Source organism: Antechinus flavipes, chromosome 6, assembly GCF_016432865.1.
Source record: "Antechinus flavipes isolate AdamAnt ecotype Samford, QLD, Australia chromosome 6, AdamAnt_v2, whole genome shotgun sequence".
Lineage (NCBI taxonomy): Eukaryota > Metazoa > Chordata > Mammalia > Dasyuromorphia > Dasyuridae > Antechinus > Antechinus flavipes.
In genome coordinates, this window is record NC_067403.1 from 236,319,631 (window position 1) to 236,342,127 (window position 22,497).

Sequence of the window (22,497 nt, forward strand, 5' to 3'; positions counted from 1 at the left end):
AAATGGATTTATATCCATACAAAAATGTTGATTGCCTACATTAACAGAGAAGGTAATAAATTATTTAAATAGTCCCATTTTAGAAAAAGAAAACTGAACAAGCAATTCATGAACTTCCTAATTAAAAAATATCACCAAGGCCAAATGGATTTACATGTGAATTCCCGCCAAGTATTTTTTTTGGGGGAAGGCAATTGGGATTGTGAGGGATGTAGAAGACCCTTACCCAAAATGACTACTCAGAGATCCCTCAGTAGAAGGCAGAAAAGTTGTTTATTGAAAAACTTCCAGAGGATGAGCTGTCCCATCGCAAGATAAGCTCGAGGTAGGAGGGCTAAAGAAGTAGTAAAGATACATAGCTTTTATACAAGAAATTACATCACAAGTAAGAGAGCATTGAGAAGGGGAGGGGGAGGCATCTAATTGGTTGTTGCTATTTGGGGAGATTGGAACGGAAGGTTTCTGTTTCCCTGAAATCTCCTGATTTCTGGGAAATAAAGTCAGGCGTTCAGGCTTAATCAAGCAGACAGTGGTCCAGCTAATAGACTAAATATTGATAAATGTCAAATACCAATAAATGTCATCAGTTCAGGTTAAGTAAATATGTTTCTAGCTGGCCAAGGCTCAAATAGATATGAGCCTGCACATATTATACAGGTCATAGGGGAGACACAGAAATAATAAAATACAGAAAAAGAATTCATACATCCCTGTAAGTTCTTCACCTTATCTATTCCCCACAGCTCCCCCCTTCTAACATGTAAATGATTTTTATCATATTTCTATGAAGAACTTACACACTGTTCAAAATCAGTTAGTATATCTATATATACATTGTTTATCAAGTTCACAATCAAGATCATCCCTCTTTAATACATTCCAGTCTTTTCTCTGAAGAATCATCATTTTAATAGCATTTTCTGTATGCAATATTTTGATAAGGACCACTGAACTATTCTGGTTACTAATGTAATTATACAGGATAGACATAGCAGCAACAGGATAATACCATTGACTGCAATAAGTTCATACCATAAAAATTGCTTCCACCAACTATCTTAGAAACAGTTATCACAGAACAGATTGGCATTTGGCAAACATAAAAATACAAAGATAAATAAAGATGACAATCTAGGGAAACTGAGGCACAACATTACACACTCTTCTTCTGAATATTTGAATTATTGAATTACCTCCCCAAGATATCTGGGAGGTCTCAGCACCATAATTTTGACCAATCCAATGTGAGGCAAATAAGTCAAAATGAAACTAGAAAATGCAAGGACTTATAGCAAGAGCAAGTCTCTTCCTGACAACCCCAGAGTTATCAGCAGTACAAAAGCCCTCATCTCAGCCAGAGAATCCAGTTTGAGATGGACAGTTCACTGTGTTAGGTGGTCTGCAGTCATTTGTGCACTTAACTCAGCTTCTGCTTATAAAGGAAGTAGCAAGGCTCGAGACAGTCATGCTGCCCATTCAGAGGGGCAACCCACTCTAGGGGAGAAGGGTGAGGCTTAGAGTAGCTCCACCTGTCCCCACCCAGGGGGACAGACAGGGCTGCTACTGGAATACAGATTTCTGAGCAGAGCTATCAGAGCATGCACAGTTAGAACATGAAGGCAGGCAAACCCCAAACTTTAGAGGCTTGATCTCAAAAGGGCAATGTTATTAAAAATGCTGAGGTACCAGTTAAGAAACTGGGGTTACAGGGCTGGTGATTGCCAGTCCCAAGACAAATGTCTTTATCTTAGAGATTTCTTTAAAACAGAATAGTTCCCAAAACTGAGTCTGCCAGGGCAATTCCACAGAATAAGGGGTTTCAAAGCTAAAACATAGTAAAAACAAAAAGGATTGTTTAAGGACTTCCAATTCAATCTGAACTGGTGGTATAGGGGGTGGGGCAGAAGTACATAAGGCAAAAGTGAAAGAAAACTAAGGGTTCCCACTCTTTTAGGTATTTTGAGAAAAATCCACCAGTTTCCCTAGTTCCCTATCTCTTCCTCTCCTTTTTTTTCCTCATGGAAAGGAATCATCCAAAAAAAAAATAATAATAATAAATAGTCAAATTACCATCCACATATAAATCCCAAGAGTGAATTAAAGTTCCTACATACATAACAGTCTAGTACAGGAGGAGTTTCCTAAAATCAATCAAATCAAATCAAATCAAATCAAATACCTTAAACAATTACATATTCTGAAGTGAACATAGATATTATAAACATATTATAACTTCCTTAACAGCAATAGTTACTATTTTTAATAATTTCCATCCCAAATCTTAAACACACAGTAATGTTTGCATTTTTTTTCTAACTCTAGTAATAGAGTTGTAATTTTAACAATAATTCATCAACCACTTTCCCACTTCCCCCATATCAGTCCAAATTACATCAGGAGCACTGGCGATGGTCTCGATCTTAGCTGCTTCAGGCTGAGAAATGGGCGAAGGTGCTCAATTCATGCAGGGGTGTGGGTGTGGTGTCAATCTAAGCTTCAGATGGGCCGATCCATGTCTCAGAAGAGATTCAATAATCTGTAATTTGACCAAAATCTAGAACAACAAAAAACTAAATCTAACAAAGTTAGAACAGTCTGGACCTGCAATAACATGTGGGGAGGCCAGTATAGATTGGCCAGCAGTTCCTGTGTGAAGGAATAAGCTTGCTTCACAGGATAGGCAGACAGCTATAGTTCCAATAAATAGCAGTTAGGTTTCACAGACCATTGTAAATTGTCCTCTTATCATTAAAAAAAAAAAACATTTTAAAAATAAAACACAAATATCCAGTAACAGACAGATGACCAGGCTAAATACTTATTTGCCTAAGTATTTAGGATATAATGATTACATATAACCAGATTGGAAACAGCAAGGTATGACATATTTGAATTACATTAACAGTTCTTATTAACTATTGTTCTGATCATAGAAATCAATCACAGGAGGAAAAATGCAAGAACATAACTATAACATAATATAAGCAGTTAAAACTCAATCTTCAGCACATCAAAGAGTGGAGCTTTAAAACTCCCAAATAGCATTAATTACAAGCCCAAAGAATTTCATCTCCAAAGTTTCAGATAAATCCCAAACAGTTATTTACCATGACCTTATATCAGTAACAGTAAGAAATTTATCCCAGAAAATTCACACAATTCTTACATACCCAAGTAGATATTACATCTTGAATAAATTTAATATTATACCAATCATTTTGCTTTTAAAATACCCAATATACAGAAAAATCCCAAACTACATATGGTTCACAACAAAAACATTTTCAAAAGGAAGAAAGCAAAAACTATTATCCTTGAAGTCCCATTTCAGATAATTGGCATCAATACAGTTAATTAAAACTTCCTATTTTCACATAAAAAGAATCTGAAAAGTTCTTGAAAACATCAATTAAACTTTTTGAAATAACCCTTTCAAACTATATACCACATTTCTGATCATATTCTTTAATATTCATAACCATTATGTATCTAAAGAAACAAATATTCAATCAATTAACATCTTGTAAGAGCAATTTGTCTCTTTAAATAACCATTTGTTTTCTTCAGCCAAAGGAACCAAGCGGCTGCCGCTTTCTACTGCTGCTCGCTTGCTCTCCTCCCACAAAAACATCCCTTCTCACAGCCATCTCTCTGTGACTACCCTTTCCAACCAGTTCCTTCTTTTTCCCACTGACGACTTCTTGAAATCATTTGTTTCTACTAATCAATCCTTCTTAAATTACCTTCATTCTCCTATCCCATCTCTCTGTCTCTCTCTCTTCCCAATGCTTACTTGCTCAAAATTTATTACATACTTTAAACACTCCTAAACCAAAAATTCTTCTGACTAGATGCTCTATTTAAACTATTAATTGCTTTTGTAAATCAATCTCTTTTCCCTTGTCTTTAAATCATCTTTTTTTAAACTTTAAACTTCAAGATTCACAATTAATTTCGAATCAAATTTCATAAAACTTATAATATAGTTTACAAATTACTCAATACTTTTAAAAAGCAACATACCATTTAAGTAGGGAGATACAAACACAAGCCCCCCCTAAGGTAAGCTACTGGCATTTTGTTTAATAACCTATATTTCAATTTGAAGTCCAACCAAATAATAAAAAAAAGAAAAGTTTTTCTCTTCAGTTGTAAAGGCCACAATATTCGAAAAATTCTTAAGATTTTATACTCAGAATAAATCTAACATGTATAAGGCAACAGTAAATTATTTCCCCCAATTTTAATTTTATTTCAATTTCAAAATTATAGTACCTCTTTAAAATATAGTAAATTCCCAAAACTCTTAATCAAATATTGCAAACAATTACCCAGTTTAGTCTTCTTAAACTTTCTGTTCTCTAATTCCATGAAGGCAAATTTACTAATAATGATTTTTCTTTCTTTTCCTGCAAATTTTTTTCTTTAGAGGAAAAGTATGCCTAGTTTTCCCACAGGTCCAACAGGTCAGAATGCCCCTGTGTTCAACTATTTACCTCTCTTACTCTATATTTATTCCTCCCTTCCAATATCTGCAGTTTCTTATTTCCGATCTTAAATTTTCCAATCTTAACACACACATCAATTTAAAGTTATTTTACTTCAGTTTGTGAAATTTCCCAAAATCTACCTAGATACTTTATTCCCATGTCTTTTCTTTAGTAACCAGGAAAGAGTTAAGCACCAATCCTTCCTTTACCTTGAGAATTCTTTTCTCTGGCTGAGTCCTGATAACAGGCTCCTTGTTTACAGGAGCGATAGCCACTGTTCTTCTATTTTTCTCAAAACTTTCCAAACTTTCAATCTATGTTTTTATTTCCCCCCCTTCTTTCCCTCTTCCCGCAAAGCCACTGCCAGAGACAGAGGGAGAGAAAGAGAAAAAAAGATTTTCTTTTCTTGAGAAACCCAAAACTAGTTCCCAAATTCTAAGACCAATACATTCTGAGCCACTCTGAAAGAATTACTACTCTGAATGAATTCCAGTTCCCACAATTCAGTCTGATATTTTTCTAAGCCTGTAACACAGAGCTGAATTCTTATCTTTTATGAGCATTCTAACTTTTAACACAGAACAAAGGCAATGCAAAGCAGACATACACACAAGACATTCACAAAACTCTATTTTCACCTTTTACATACAGATTTAAGTCTGATATACCCAAATAATCCTGGGATATACATCTTCCCAGTTTTCTTCCCTTGTATATCTGGAAGTTCATTCCAGTCTTGAATTTCCTAGCTAACGTCCTGATACAAATTTTCGGACTGCTTCTATACCACCCTGGACCTGATCCAGGTGTTGGCGGAGGCCCTATGTTACCCTCACGCCCCCACAGCCACCCGAGAGCTTCCTTGGGAAAAGTCCTTTATCGTTGGGGTTAACAGCAGTCCACACCAAAAATAAATTTAAGAGGGCTAATCCCTCAGGGTCTCCCTCGACCCAGCCAATAAACCCCCAGACTTCCCAAGAGCTTTACCTCGAGAACATATGTTTCTTTTCAGGCTGCAAATGCCGGCCATCAGGACTCTACTTCTTTCAATCTTCAATTCTGCGTTCCACTGAGTATCCCTGCTTCGGGTTGTTGTCTAAGAGGGGAGGGAGGCTGCTCACCCAAAGCCAGAGACCATGGAGAAAACTACTCCGTGGGCGCCTGTCCCTGTTCGGGGTACACATAGCTATCTCCCCCAAAGATCCCATCCCGGACGAGCCCCCAACTGTGAGGGATGTAGAAGACCCTTACCCAAAATGACTACTCAGAGATCCCTCAGTAGAAGGCAGAAAAGTTGTTTATTGAAAAACCTCCAGAGGATGAGCTGTTCCATCGCAAGATAAGCTCGAGGTAGGAGGGCTAAAGAAGTAGTAAAGATACATAGCTTTTATACAAGAAATTACATCACAAGTAAGAGAGCATTGAGAAGGGGAGGGGGAGGCATCTAATTGGTTGTTGCTATTTGGGGAGATTGGAACGGAAGGTTTCTGTTTCCCTGAAATCTCCTGATTTCTGGGAAATAAAGTCAGGCGTTCAGGCTTAATCAAGCAGACAGTGGTCCAGCTAATAGACTAAATATTGATAAATGTCAAATACCAATAAATGTCATCAGTTCAGGTTAAGTAAATATGTTTCTAGCTGGCCAAGGCTCAAATAGATATGAGCCTGCACATATTATACAGGTCATAGGGGAGACACAGAAATAATAAAATACAGAAAAAGAATTCATACATCCCTGTAAGTTCTTCACCTTATCTATTCCCCACAGGATTAAGCAACTTGCCCAGAGTCACACAGCTAGTAACTGTTAAGTATCTGAGGTCAAATTTGAACTCAGGTCTTGCTAACTTAAAGACTAGTGCTCTATACCCTGCACCATCTAGCCACTGCAAGAATATATTATGACAAAGTGGTATTCATAACATAAATACAGGGGTGGTTCAATATGTGGAAAATTATTAGCATAATTGACCATATCAATAACCAAACTAACAGAAATCATATGATTGTCTCAAGAGATGCAGAAAAAGCATTGAATAAAATATGACACCCATTCCTATTAAAAACACTAGAAAGCATAGGAATAAATGATGTTTTCTCTAAAATGATCAATAGCCTCTATCTAAAAATATCAGCAAACATTATATGTAATAGGTATAAACTAGAAGCATTCCCAATAAAATCAGTGGTGAAACATGGATGCCCATTATCACCATTATTATTCAATACTGTGCTAGAAATATGCAATTATTTAGCAATAAGAAAAGAAAAAGAAATTGAAGGAAGTAGAATAGATAATGAGGAAACAAAAGTATAACTCTTTACAGATGATATGATGTGATATTTAGAGCATGTTAGAGAATTAAGAATTACTAGAAATAATAAACTTTAACAAAGTTGCAGGATGAGTTAATGATTTCAACATAAAGGATGATACTATAAGCAAGTTAGGAGAACAAGGGATAATTCTCAGATCTGAGGAGAAGGGAGGAATTTATGGCTTAAGAAGTACTAGAGAATATTGTGAATGGATCATTTTGATTACATTATATCAAAAAAGTTTATGCACAAACAAAACTAATGATGACAAGGTTGGAAAAGAAGCAGAAAGCTGTGAAAAAAAATTTACAACCAGTGTTTCTGATAAAGGCCTCATTTCTAAAATATATAAGGAATTGACTCAGATTTATAAGAATAAAGTCATTTCCCAATTGATAAATGGTCAAATGATATGAACAGAATTTTCAGATGAAAAAATTAAAGAAAAAATGCTCTAAATCACTATTGATTTAAGAAATCCAAATTAAGACAACTCTGAGTTACCACTTCACACCTCTCAGATAAGCTAAAATAACAGGGAAAGTTAATGATGCATATTGGAGAAGATATGGGAAAACTGAGGTACATGCATTTTTGGTAAAGTTGTGAATTTATCCAACCATTCTGGAGAGTGATTTTGAAGTATCCCCAAAGGGCTATCAAACTGTGCACACCTTTTGACCCAACAGTGTTTCTACTGGGTCTGTATCCCAAAGAGATCATAAAAGGGGGCAAGGACCCACATCTATAAAAATATCTGTAGCTGCTCTTTCTGTAGTGGCAAGTAACTGGAAATTGAGTGGATGCCTATCAAGTGGAAAATGACTGAATAAGTTATGGTATATAAATGTTACAGAATATTATTGTTTTATAAGAAATGATGAACAGGCTGATTTCAGAAAAGCCTGAAAAGATTTACACAATCTGTTGCTAAGTGAACTGAGCAGAACAATAGAATTATTATATACAGTCAACAATAAGATTATGTGATTGATGATTGACTGTAATGAGCTTGTCTTTTCAACAATGAGGAGTCAGGACAATTCTAATAGATTTACAATGGAAAGTGCTGTCCACATCATGAGAGAGAACTATAAAGACTGAGTGTGGATTAAAGCATAATATTTTTACCTTTTTGGTTGGTGGTGGGGTTTTTTTTTTTTTTTGCTTTTTCCACTTTCTTGTGTTTTATTTTCCCTTTTAATCTGATTGTTTTTATTTTTGCTTAACATGATGAATACAGAAATCTCTTTAGAAGAACTGCATATGTTTACCATATATCAGCTTGCTTGCTAAATTGAGGAAGGAGAAGTGGGAGGAGAGAAAAAAAATTTTGAGCAGGTGAATGTTGACAACTATCTCTGCATGTATTTGGAAAAATAAAATATCATTTTAAAAATAAATAAATATTGATTGATGGATGGATGGATGAATCAGATGACCTCCAAGTGTCATTACTAACTACCTAGTTTCTGAAATTCTTATCCATTCAAATATTGCATGATTTTTCAAAAGGCTATGGAAATGACAAGTAATATTTATATAAAAAAAAAAACAGATCTGTGTCTTATTCTCACCATACCCCCAGAGAAGAGATCTGAGTAACTAGAAAACCAGAATTCATGTTTGAAATCCAGCAGAAAATAGCAGGGATGTTTCAGTTTCTTTCTTACAAGTGACATAGCTAATTTCTGAAGACCTGTGGTTCTAGAATATCAGGCCTAAATTGTTTTTAGAATTCCTATATCAATCTTCCTTTAATTCTTCCCAACAATCCATTTTTACAATGCCACTCATTCAAATTGCATGTCATTCACCTAAACTTCCTACAGCCGGCCAAAACAACAATGGAAACATTGCAACAGGAAATAGTGGATTGAGAGAGGAACATTGTGACCAGTACTAAAATAGGAAGAGAGCTAGAGAATCACAATACTTGTAGACAAGAAAGATTGACAGGAAAAGAAGATTTTAAAAGCTGAAAGGGACCTTAAAATATAGAATTTTTGAGTGAGTTAGGAACTTAGAGATCGTAGACCAACAATTGAAGGAAAATATATTTATATCTGGAAGGATCTTTAGAGATCATCAAATCCATCCTCATTTTTCATATGAGAAAAGAGAGGCTTGCTCAGAATCACAAAGTCAGTATTTGACAAAATATTTGAGTCCATATAAGTGATATAGTGGATAGAATACTGGACCCAAGAGCTGAGTTCAAATCTAATCCCAGATACTACTATGTTACCCTGAATAAGTCACTAAATGCTATTTGTCTCAGTTATCTTACTTCTAAAATGAGCTGGAAAAGGAAATGACAAAGCACTCTAGGATCTTTGCCAAGAAAACCCCAAATGAGGACATGAAGAATCAGACATGATTAAAAACACTGATTGATGATGACTGACCAATAAATCAAGCCCACATCTTCTTGACTCCAACTTTCTCCCTTATATAAATGAAGTATCTGAGACCCAGAGAAGAAAATGAATTTTCCCATCTTTACACAAATAATAAACAGAATAAGAACCCAGAACCTATAACTTCCAATCTAGTTTTCTTATAGTGTTAGGGAAAAAAATTAAATAGTAAAGTCAGCAAAATTTGTTCTCTGTGATGAAAGATTTTTGGTATAAGATTTTCAGAAAAGAATCACATAGAAAAGCATGAAAAGGGAGAAAAGGAAAAAAGGCAATAAGCATTTATTAAAAGCCTACTTTATGTCAGATGCCTAGCAACAACCTTAGGTGGTAAGTGATGTTATCAGCTACATTTACAATTGAAAAAAAATGACCCAGACAACAGGTAAATGATGTATTTGGTCTTCCTGACTACCATACCCATTGCTCTATCTCCTGAACCACTTGGCTGCCTACCAAGGAGTAGTAGCTCAAAGAAAAATATAGGGTTTTTATGTACACAGAGAATGCCTGCTTAGTATGAAATAACTGGGGATGGTGGAGCAGAAATCAATCAAATACATATGCAGGAAAGTTATCATAGACAGTGGAGAGAATAGCCTGAGTTCAAAGCTCTCTCTGTCCTTTATCAACTGTGTAACAATGAACAAATCACTTAATCTCCCTTCCAGAAGTTGTTTCCTTTTCTATAAAATAAGATAGTTGGACTAGATGGCCTGAAATGTATCTCCCATTTCTAAATCCATCACCAAAATCTCAGTAATAATATTTGATAAGATAATGAAATAGGAGAAAGGGGTTACCTTCAGATTTGTTATCCCCAGGTTACACCAAGCTCTTGCTATTCTCCTAGTCCTATTTTCACCAGTACACTGGTAACCACTCTTACTTTCATTCTCTTTCTCTAAACTTAGGAAGTATATAGATAGGAAACCTGCTCTTCCTATCTACTGACTTCTATCCTGGTGTCTATATACATTCTCATGTCTTTCTAATTCTTTAAAAACCTTCACTTGATCAGAGCATCCCCTTTCTCTCACCCCAAACAAAATTTCTCAATCTAAATCATCTCTTCTAAGCTAATTTTTTTTTGGTAAATTTTATACTTGATGTCTACTTCCTTTCCTCTCCCTTATTTCCAAATCATCTGCCACCTGATTTCCAAGGTCACCATTCAAATGGAACCACTCCTCTTCTAACTGCCAGAACTAGTGGTCTTTTCTTGGTACTTATTCTTCTTGATTTCACCAAGGTTGGTAATTATGTTAAACTCTATCTACTAAGCTCAGCAACTTAAACTGTGCTTTGTTACTCCATGTGGGATCTTGTAAATGAATGAGTCACAAAATTATGATTTATTAGCAGTAAATATTTGATCTGTATGACTATTTTATATATCTATCTATCTGGGGTCACATAAAAATTTCTTAGATGAAAAAGGAAGGGATTTTTCCTAATGAATATCCTCTCTTTATTAGTTTATTATTATTATTATTATTATTATTATATACGCACACACACACATATATACATATATTTTATGACAAGGTTCTCTCCCCGTTTCTCATCTGTCTTACTATTTATTCCTTATCAGACTCCTTTGCTGGATCTTTACCCAAGTCTCATCCATTAAATGTGGGTGCTTCCCAACATTCTCTTCTGGGTCTTCTTCTCTTCTCCCCCTCTATGACCTCACTTAACAATCTCACATGCTCCCATGTGTTTAATCATAATCTCTTTGTGAATAATTCCCAGATCTATACATTAAGACTAACCTTTCTTCTGTGTTCCAGGCTCAAATTACCACCTTTCTCTGGGACATCTTAAATTGGATATACCATAGGTTGTACCAAACTCAATACTCCATCTGAGTACACTCTAGGGACAGATACCATAGTTGGTCTAATGTTCTATCTTCTGTATCCTGACTTTGTTGTGGCTATCTTTTAAACTTAGAATTCTCTTTCCTCTCATTTCCTTTTCTTAATTTTCCAGGATTCCACTAAAACCCAATCTAAATATTTCTTTCTCTAGTAAGTCTTTCCTCCCCCACATCCCTAACTGCCAGGGACTTCCCTTTGAGATACCTTCCACTCAGCACTGTATGTATTGTATATGTACATAGTCTTTTAATGTTATCTACTCCAAAAGGATGTGAAGCCTTTGAGAATACCCTTGAAAATATAAAAAACCCAAAGGTTTTTATACCAGTTTTTGTATCACTTAAAATCCTGAGCACTTAGCATAAACCCAGCACTTCTTAAGTGCTTCTTAAATGCTTATTGATAGGTTGGCTGAGGAAAAAGTTCCTAATAATTGGAACTATGAAAAAGTGTCGGCACTCCCAGATAATAGTAAAACTCTTGTCATTAGACATACTGAAGAGAATGCTGAGCAGTTTCATTCAGGGGATGTTGTAGAAAATATTTTTTTCTTCAGAGGGTTGGATTAATGGTTGCTAAGGTCCCTTCCAGCTGTGACATTCTGTGACATTATATCAAACAGGCTGCCCTTTACTTGGTCTATATATATAATTCTGACCTACCAGTCAGCTCCCATCCATCTGTGAATATCCTATTGCTAAGGACACAAACCTGCAGAGATGAGGAAGTGAGAATTGGTGACCCTGGTATTCTTTTCTTGTAAACTCAATGGAATATGTGATCTTTTTCAAGTATACCTGTAAATTCCTTTAACTAAACTTAAACTTAGTTTAACTTAGATTCTACTTTGTGGGAGAATGGCACATAATTAGTAAAAAAAATGTATTTAGCTGCAGTAATAGAAAATAGTAATGCCTATTAGTAGATGAGGGGCAGTCTGGTGGTATAGTAGATAGGGCACATTATGATGCATATCAGGAAGACTCATCTTTAGAAGTCCAAATTTGGTCTCAAACACTGTGTGACCCAAGTCAAATCATTTAACCCCATTTATATCAGTTTCCTCCTCTACAAAATGAAATAGAAAAGAAAATGGCAAACCACTCCAGTATCCTTTCCAAGAAAATTCCAAATGGGGTCACAAAGACTCAGACATGGGTGAAAAACAACCAAAATTAATAGGTAATAATAATAATAATAATAATAATAATAATAATAATAATAATAATAACTTTTATCACAACCAGAATATATTTTTTAAAGTTTGCAAAATCTTTATAAATATTGTTTATTTTATCCTGACATAATGCTGGGAGGCAGATGCTATTGTTGTTTCCACTGTATAGATAAGAAAGCACGTTAAGCACTTTACGTGAGATTAAATTAATCAGCCAGGGTCACATAGCTATTATGTATCTGGTGCTAGATTTGAATTCAAATCTGCCTGAATCCAGGTTCAAATCTATTCATGTTACCATGTATTTTCCTAAGCACAAGATAATCAGAAGAAAGCAAAAATAATCCCCTGCTCTCAAGGGACTCATATTAACAATGAAGAAAATAATATATAAATAATTGAGTGTGTAGGAAATTATTAGACACATGGAAACGTTGAAAGGTATACTTAGACAAGAAGAGTTTAACAAATAGGAATAACATGACATTTGCCTTGAGTGTTAAAGAATGCCAGTGATTCCTAGTGATAGAAGTGAGGAGGCAGAGCATTCAAAGTTTGGGGAGTAGACAGTATAAAGGCATAAACATGAAAGGAGCATCATGCTTTAAAAAATGCTAAATAAGCCAAGGTAGTTGAATTGTTGTCTCTGAGGAGAGGAGTACATATGAGAAGATTGGAAAGGGAAAATAGACCCAAGCAATGTAAAAATGTACATGTCAAACAAACAGGATATAACTTCAAAATAGACCTAAATATGCTTCATCCCTAAGAAATGAGCATGGGATAGAGAAGACAGAAGCACTGTCAGTATAAAAAGATTGCACTCCTCAAAGGAGCATGGTTCTCTGTATAGCACAGATAATTTTGATTATTCCAAAATTCTCCTAAGCCAAGTAGTTCTTACTTTCAGCTTTATTTTAGAATATATGTTACTTGAGGGAAAGCCTGCCATTTTACTTGCATTAATAATATTAGCTCAAAATATAGTGCCTGGAATATAATAAGCACTCAGTATTTTTGTTTGGCAAATAGTATCTGAACTGAGCCTTGGAAGAAGAAAGATATAAAGGTAAAGATGATGAGGAAAGGCTTTCCAAAAGAAGCTATAGTAAAGGATCTTATGTCCTTTAATTGTCTGTTTCTTATTTCATTTTTTAATCCTCTATTTTCATTTTTTTTATTCTTTGACTTTTGACTTCTCCCAATTAAAAGGATATTATAAGGTTAAGTTCAAAAAATATGCCCTGCCATGATCAAGCTTTATTAAACCTCTGATTTCCTTTTAGAGATCTCTTATTCTGTGTCTAAGAGTTTTTTCCCTTATAATCCATGAGAATATCATCAGCAACACACACACACACACATACACACACACACACACACACACACACACACACACACACACACACACACTTTTCACCATGTCTTTTCATCAGTTTCACTTTATATAGAATTCTAGCACCAACTCAACTTTCTTAGAGTCTGTAATTCATTATCTTTCAAGGATAAAGTAAATCTAGAAATCAGTTTATTTCATCACTTGTAAAATAGAGACAAATATCTCTTCTTCCTCCTTCACAGACTTATTTATAAAAGCAAATGAAAAAATGATAGAGTATTACATGTTGATTTTGACAACCTGGGTTCTAATTATGTTACTTCCTCCCTGTGTGACTTTGGCCAAAATAATGAAACTTTGGGTTGTTGCTGCCTTCTTCCTTTTGAGCCATATGATTCCTAGGGTCCCTATTATCTCTAGATTCTATAATTTTGTGATTAAAACATCATAAAAAGGCTTTGGACCCCTTGAACATGAGACTCATGAAATGGACATTTCTTATATATCTATACCTTGAATGTCAAAGAATCATAAAATCATAAGCTCTCACTGAATCAGCAGAAATTTAAGTAGTCAACCATCTCCTCCAAAAGTCCTACTAATCCCTACTTCTATCACTTTTTATTCTATTCCTGAAATGAAATTTTTTTCTCAAATCTTTTCTGATAAATACTTCTTCAAAATGTAAAGTATCCCTGATTTTGTCAGCATGAGGTCCTCTGCTCTAACAAAGATTCAGAACCCTTCTATACCTGAGTAAACAGTCTCTATTAGTTGCTGTGGCTGAAACAAGTCATCCTTTAGTGCTGAGGTTCTCAGGATTTAACAAATATTTATTAAACAACTTCTACATGCAAAACATTTTTTTAGATGCAGGGATATAAAAAAGAAAAACAAATAGCCTCTACTCTCAAAGAGCTTACTTTATCTTGAGGAAAGATAACATTTGTGTAGATAATTAAATGTAAAATCACTTAATTCAAATTCAATAAACATTTATTAAGCACTAACTGTGTGCCAAGCATTTTGCTAAGTGTTGTGATACAAATGAGAAAAATAAAGACAGTTCCTTTCCTCATGAAGCTTATAATCTAATGGCAAAAGACTAAAAGGAAGCAGGAAAGGGATGGGAGAGAGATACCAGAAGGCATCTTGGTCCTTAGAGTAGAAAGGCAGAGCAGCAGCTGCAAGATGTGGTGATCAGGAGTAAACACTGGAAAGATGAGTCAAGAGCTCACAGGAGGTAGTACATGAGATAATCTTTGAAGGATGTTTAGGATTGTAAAAAGTGAAAATGAGGAGGTAGCTACATATTGCTATGGCTAGAGCATTGGCCCAAAAATCAAGAGGATCTGAGTTCAAATCCATTTTCATACTCATTAGCTCTGAGTCACTTGTTCCCAAGTGCCTCCAATGCTGACTCTCCTTCACTCCTGAAAATAAAAAAAATTAAAAAAAACATGGAAGTAAAAAGATCATTTATTCTAAGCATGTGGTTCAGCCTTGCAAGAAAGCAGAGAGGTTGAAGATAGAATATCAAGTTTCAGAAAAGGAAGCAATCTAATATTACACAATATTACACAGGATCTAATGTCAAAGGGCTCTCCCTATCACTCAAGTTCAATGAAGGCAATTAAAAAGTTTCTCTATTACTTAATAGCCTTTTCAGATGAGATTGCCTCTTCAATTGAATTTAGATCAATTAAGTCCAAGGTAGAGCTTGAATGTGAACCAGACCTAGAACCACCTACTGAATCAAAAGGATATATAGAGGTACCAATGAAGAAAGTAGAGGATACTTGGGGTTGGTTAAGGAACCTTCTCCATGTCCTATGGGTCTTTGAAAACAGAAAGCCAAAATATCAAATATTTTTATGGCAGATCTAGACAAGCTACTGAAAGGATCTCTCTTCCTTAGAATAAAAGGGAAAGGATATCTCTTCTGCCTACAACCATTAGCAAACCTTGTGGCAACTGAATATTTGGAATATTTCAACTTCCCAGTAGTAATGTACATGGGGTATTGACAGTAGTCATATATCCAGGAAAAAAATAGCTAAGAACATACTTGCCATACCCTGTGGAATGGACATGTCAAGAAGCATCACATTTAAGGTGATGGAGGGCCAAAGACAGCTTCAGGACTACAAAGTCACTAACCTTCAGAACTCAACAAATTGCTATATACAACTTGATCATACTATATTGAGGCTCTGGTAAAGGAGATAAGGGGGAAAAAAGTAAAAAGAGAAAAAGGAGTTGAGAGTTTCCCCAGTCTTATGATATTTAAAAGCATGAGACCATTTTTCTCTTTAACCATATATACTTTTAAGATCAGTCCCAGACATTTTGGCAGGATATTTTTGTATTGGTTAATATTATAATAGCAAACTAAGAAAAAAAATTTGTTTTCTAAAATCTAAAAATATTTAGATAGGAATTGCTAATTAGTGGGGAATATACCAGGTAGGTGTTCATAAGTAGCAGTTTTACATGATCTCCCAAATCTCAAAGTTATCTTTAAATGTAGAGACAAGAACTAGACACTGTTCTCTGGGGACCCTATATCCCAGTATAAATAAGAATTAGGGAAGCAATCTGAAGAGATGCTACAATAACACACTATATAGAAAGTGGGAAAGTGGGAAAGAACTCAGAAGCCAAACAGTTTAACTTCCTATTTCTTATAGATGGAAAAAAATAAATCATATACAACCAAAAAATAAGAGGGGGGAGGGAAGGAAGAAAGGGAAGTAAGGAGGGAGGAAGAAAGGGAAGGAAGGAAGGAAGAAAGGAAGGAAGGAAGGAAAAAAGGAAGGAAGGAAGGAAGGAAGGAAGGAAGGAAGGAAGGAAGGAAGGAAAGCAAGAGTAGAGGGAAGGAAGGAAAGAGCAAGGAAAGAAAGAAGGAAGGAAGAAAAGGAAAGAATAAAGGAAGGAAGGAGAAGAAAAGGAAAAAAAAAAACCTGAGACACAGTAATTAAATCATCTACTTCATTGGTTGACATATATAGTGTCCAAAAAGGAGTAATATAAAACAAAACTATCCACAGGGATAGTTCTCATAGGGTGGTTCCCATAGTTCCATGAGAATGAATTTTAAGAAACTGGGCTAAGTTCTACCCTGAAAAGGTAGAGAAAAAAACAGAGAAAATGAGTATCTACTTAGGTGTGTCCCTGCACAACACAAGTCACCTCAGGTAAGGAACTGCCTATTCTATATAAAATATGATTACTTAGCTCTTTCTGCCTCCCCAATGCCTTCACTTCATTTCTCTCTATTCCTCTACCTTATGCTTTGCCTCCCTTGCCAATGAAAATACTTACATGAGCTCCAAATTCAAGATCATTTCCTTCCTTCACACTTGAAAAACAAAATCAACATACTTAATTCTGCCCAAATAACTTCAGTCCCATGTGACCAAGTGAACTCAAGTCCCACCTGCCCATCCCAGTGAAGTTGTGAGATACAGAGGTCATGCATCATTTAGAATTAACAGTGTAAAATCGATCACTTCAAGGAATAATTGTAGCTTTTACCATGACCTTACCCTCTATGGTTCTTCATCCTTGAAGGTTATTGAATTAAGGGCCAAAGAAGATGGGTTAGCCCTGGAGTTCTCCATAAAACACAAACTGATATGAAAATATGGGAGATGTGTGTTTTCCATGTATAACTCTATGTGGTGGATGAAATATCATTTAGCTACAGAGCTAGAGGTTAGAAACCATTTGCTTCAAACTCAGCATTGCACAAGTGAAGAAACGGATGTCCAGAAAAGGAAAATAATTCACTCTGGGTCACATATGCAGATTATGGAAGCCTGGTCTCCAAGACAATTAGATGACAGAATTCTGGCAAGGAGTGCTAGATTAGCAAGCATGGAAACTGAATTTGAATCCCAGCTTAGGCATTTTTACTACTGTGGGTCTATGGAGAATTCACTTAATCCCCCTCATCCCCAATTTCCTTATCTGTAAAATGGGGAAGTAAATCACAATAGTATCTACTTCAGAAAGTTGTTCTAATAACTGAATTGTGTGTGTGTGTGTGTGTGTGTGTGTGTGTGTGTGTATATATATATATACTTTCCACATTTTAAAATGCTATATAAATTCTAGCTATAATAATAATAAAATTATATATAATAATCACAAAAATTGTATTATATATGACAAAATCACAAAATTTTATATTTTGTAGAATATATTATATATTATTATATCATATATTGTGATATTTCACAAAACAATCTTATAATCATTTCTATTCTATATAATTATATGTGATTATATATTATATAATATAAGGACATTAGTAATTATTAATATTATCTTTATCATTCTTATATAGTTGGTTTTATGTCTAATATTGAGAATGGATATTCCCTTATATAATTATATGGATAAAGTCAGGTTAGTCTTTGAAAGGTTTCAACTTCAGTAATCTTAACATTTAAGAACCTTATTACCTTATTATGGGCACAAATCTATCTTCCTTGCTTTTTCATTTCTTAGCATTATTCTTCTTGCACTTGAACATAAGCCTTCTCGGATGAAGTCTCTACACTCAAGGTCCCATTTAGATGTATTTGTCACTATGAAACTCTCCTTAATTCACTTTCTACACAGAATATGATTTCTCCCATCCATCTCAAATTTCTGAGAATTCCCTCATAACTATTCTCCAGTTGACACCTGCTGCTAATCAATGCTGCTGACACCAGAGACCATACCCAGATTATTTGAACACTTTTGCCTATGCGATTTCCACCTTGAGACCCTTAGATAACAATTTCAGAAACTCCCCAGATGTGAATCTCTTCATCCCTTACCATCTTTTACACAGTCTTATGAACTGGCTGATCTCTGGAACAAGAAATTACATTGTAATCCACCCTTGGCATCTTTCCTGGATGGAGTGTACCAATATACTCCTTTATGGTTAAACACAACATCCCTATGTACTAAAATGTTTCCTTCTTCATTATTACTTTTCTAAATATGTGATCTCCTCCTTAGGATTATAAGCTCACTGATATAAGGGACTATCTTTGCTTTTATATTTATATTTATTTATTGATATCATTTATTAATTTTATATTTATTATATATTACATATTAATAATATATTATTGATTTCCATTGGACTCTGATAACTTCTGGAGGAGGCAATTAATAATATATGAGAATAATATTTTTAATGTTATATTATTATGTAATAGAAATATATTTACATTTCTAGTCCAATTCTTAGACTATAATATGAATTTATAATGCTTTTTAAAATTCATTCATTCATGACCACAAAAGAGAAAGTCAGGACACTCAGCCTTATATATATCATCTAAGTTTATAATACATTTCCTCTCCATTAACATTTAAGCTTCTCGAGATCAAGGTTAATGTAATACCTATATTTGGATTGGATCCCTAGTTCCTTAAACATACTTAGATCTTGATGGATCTGTGATCCCATTGAAGAATTAGGTCAAAGTCCATCAGTATTTATTATGCACAATTACTTCATAAATGCTCACATACTTACACTTTTTTTCATCTCTCACATCTCACACAATACTCCATCCTCCAAATCCTAATGCACCATTGCACTGGCTTTTTCCCATATTTGGATTATACACACACACACTCACACCTATATACTCATCATCATCATCACCTCTCTCCTCTAGTATCCTGAGAGGTTTTTGCCTAGAATCTCAGAAAGTTTCCTTCAAAAATCTAGTCAGGTTCTATCTTCTACCTTCCTTCCATGGTCATTGTGAAAAGTAAATGAGATAATGTATAACAAAGTATTTTGCAATCATTAAAGTGTTATATAAATATTAGTTGTGAACTGAACACTTTCTTGATCCTCATCCCAGATGTATATAACTTCCTCCTCCAAAAAATTATCTTGGGTTTATTTTGCATATTTTGTGTATGTTAATTCATGTACTGTACATGTTGTCTTCATGGATAGACTGAATTCTTCTTGAAGGCAGGAAAGATATCAGTTTTTGTTTTTGTATCCCCAAACATCTGTTGTTGTTGCTCCTCTTTTCTCAAAGAAGACCGATGATATTAGGAGTGGGATAGCTTGACTTGCAAGTAAAATGGATTTTAAAAAAGGCCGGGCAGTGGAAAGCCATCAGCCTTACTCTCTCCTCCAGAAGTCATCAGAGTCCAATGGCAAGACATTGGTCAAGATAACTGGCAATGCCCTTGGATGAAGTGGGAGACTTTGACTTTCTTAAGCTAAGGTCTTTCCCAGGGCTCAATTTGTCTAAGGCAATGTCAATTGAATAATTAATGGGTAGGTAAGAATTGAGGCAAAAGATTGCTTAATTTGACTTTCTAAAAGAATCATTCTAGGAGGGAAGATCTTTAGGGTTTCTAGCTAGAACAGAAACAATTGTTTCTATGCTCACTCTGAACCATCAAATATAATACAATGAGCAAGGGAAGCTTGATCTGGAGTCTCTTATTGGTCAACCAGTGAGATCTAGAGAGATTTGGAGTAGTCAGCTCTGAATCACAATGAATTTTGTTAAAAACCTTTTTTTCAGAGCTATATTTCAAGAGATCAAGAGAGCTAATTATCCCACTTTATCTTTAAAAATGTTAAAATAAATAAATACGGAAGAAAAATATATAATCCCATATACTAGCACATGTTCTGTAACTCACTGGGTCTTTAAGAAATTTTTATTGATTTATTAGGTAATTAAAATAACAATCAATCTAATTAGCACTTAAGCAGCTTTTGTTGTTGTTTTTGTTGTTCAAGCTCCATCTTATATGTCTTCCCTCAATAGAATATAAACTTAGGGACAGCATTTTTGTCTATATTTTTATCTCTAGTGTTTGGCACAGTTCCTGGAATATAATAAGAATTTAATAAATGCTCATTTATTCCCTTCTATCCACTAGCTTGAAAAAATCTCTGCTGGGAACTTGAGAAAATCAGACTAAATGCTAAAAAATAAAATGATAGTTTTTCCCCTCAAAGAGCTTACATACTATTGAACAAGATATGACATTCATGCATATATTTGCAGGATAATTTGAAGAAAAAGAGAGTAATTCCCCACTGTGACAACTAAGGGAGATTATGAAAGGCTTCCTGGAGGAGGTATCATCAAAAGCATCCCTGAAGGGATCCTATTGTTGGTTCAGTCATTTTAGTCATGTCATACTATTTTGACCCCACTTAGGGTTTTCTTGACAAAGATATTAAAGTAGTTTATCATTTACTTCTTCAGCTCATTTTAAAGATAAGGAAACAGAGGCAAATAGGATTATCTATGTCACAGAGCTAATAAGGCCTAGCGCTAGATCTGAACTCAGAAAGGTGAGTCTTCCTAGGATGGCAAGTTTGATGTTTTGTGCACTGTGATGCCATCCAGCTTCCACTTGAAGGAAGCCTAGCATCCTGAGAAGGGAAGATCAGGAAGAATTGTATTTCAGATGTGGGAAATGGACAGCTTGTGAAAAGCACACAGGAAATAGAATGTGAAGTTGTCAGAGAATGATGTATATGGGGAGATTATTCTTCAAGTAGAGGCTGGACCAAAAGACATGTGACGTCTCTTCCTACTCTAAGGTTCTATAATGGTGGCAGTCAATCTGGGATGGTGAAAAACATAGTTCAGGAGAGTTAATTTGGAATTCTGCTTCAAGCCCTTATTGGCAACAGTTCAAAGCCACAAAGTAACTGATATGATTTTAACTGTAGTCCTCTAGAGTTAAATCCAGTGATCTTTCTGCTAAATGAACTTATCAAGACATCAGTCTGCCCTCAAGGTATTTATTCCTAATTATATGAACTCACTTCTGTGTATAAAGTTCGTAGTTTCAGAGTAAGCCTAGAAAAGCATGGGGAGATGGGAAATTGTCCTATTTTATTTTATTTTCATTTTCCCCCTCAAAACAGCTCTCACTTCTAGTGTTTTCTCTGGCCAATTTCTTTTTCTTTTCTTTTTTTTTTAATAATTTTTTTATTGATAGAACGCATGCCAGGGTAATTTTTTACAGCATTATCCCTTGCATTCATTTCTGTTCCGATTTTTCCCCTCCCTCCCTCCACCCCTTCCCCCAGATGGCAAGAGTCCTTTACATGTTGAATGGGTTGCAGTATATCCTAGATACAATATATGTGTGCAGAACCAAACAGTTTTCTTGTTGCACAGGGAGAATTGAATTCAGAAGGTATAAATAACCCGGGAGGAAAAACATAAATGCAAGCAGTTTATATTCATTTCCAGTGTTCTTTCTCTGGGTGTAGCTGCTTCTGTCCATCTTTGATCAATTAAGGCTCTCTTTATCAAAGAGGTCCACTTCCATCAGAATACATCCTCAAACAGTATCGTTGTTGAGGTATATAATGATCTCCTAGTTCTGCTCATTTCACTCAGCATCAGTTCATGTAAGTCTCGCCAGTCCTCTCTGTATTCATCCCGCTGGTCATTCCTTACAGAACAATAATATTCCATAACGTTCATATACCACAATTTACTCAACCATTCTCCAATTGATGGACATCCTTTCATTTTCCAGCTTCTAGCCACTACAAACAGGGCTGTCTGGCCAATTTCTTGTCTGGGATCCTCATATTCCTCATCTCTGCTTTCTGGCTTCCCCCAGGAATCCCCCTGGAATTCCCTGAATTCCTTCAAATTTCAGGTAAAATATCACTTCTTATAGGAAGTCTTTCCTGATCCAGTTGCCTTCCCTGTGGTTATCTTTGTTATTGTTCATTTGACATCTGAGTGGTACAGTGAATAGAGAACTCAATCTGAAGTCAGGAAAACTTTACTTTGGCCTCTGAAAAGTACTAGTTGTGTGCTCCTGACCAAATCACTTAATTTTG

The 22,497-nt window shown here is 35.1% G+C and overlaps 1 long non-coding RNA gene across 1 annotated transcript; it reads right to left on the reverse strand.

Annotated features, from left to right (window-relative positions):
* Positions 1 to 814: 814 nt before the first annotated feature.
* Positions 815 to 6,252, reverse strand: LOC127540435 (uncharacterized). Its single transcript, XR_007948141.1, has 2 exons — positions 5,478 to 6,252; positions 815 to 2,536 (listed from the first exon to the last, which is right to left on the reverse strand). It is a non-coding gene; the product is annotated as an uncharacterized LOC127540435 (long non-coding RNA).
* Between the last annotated feature and the right edge of the window lie 16,245 nt (positions 6,253 to 22,497).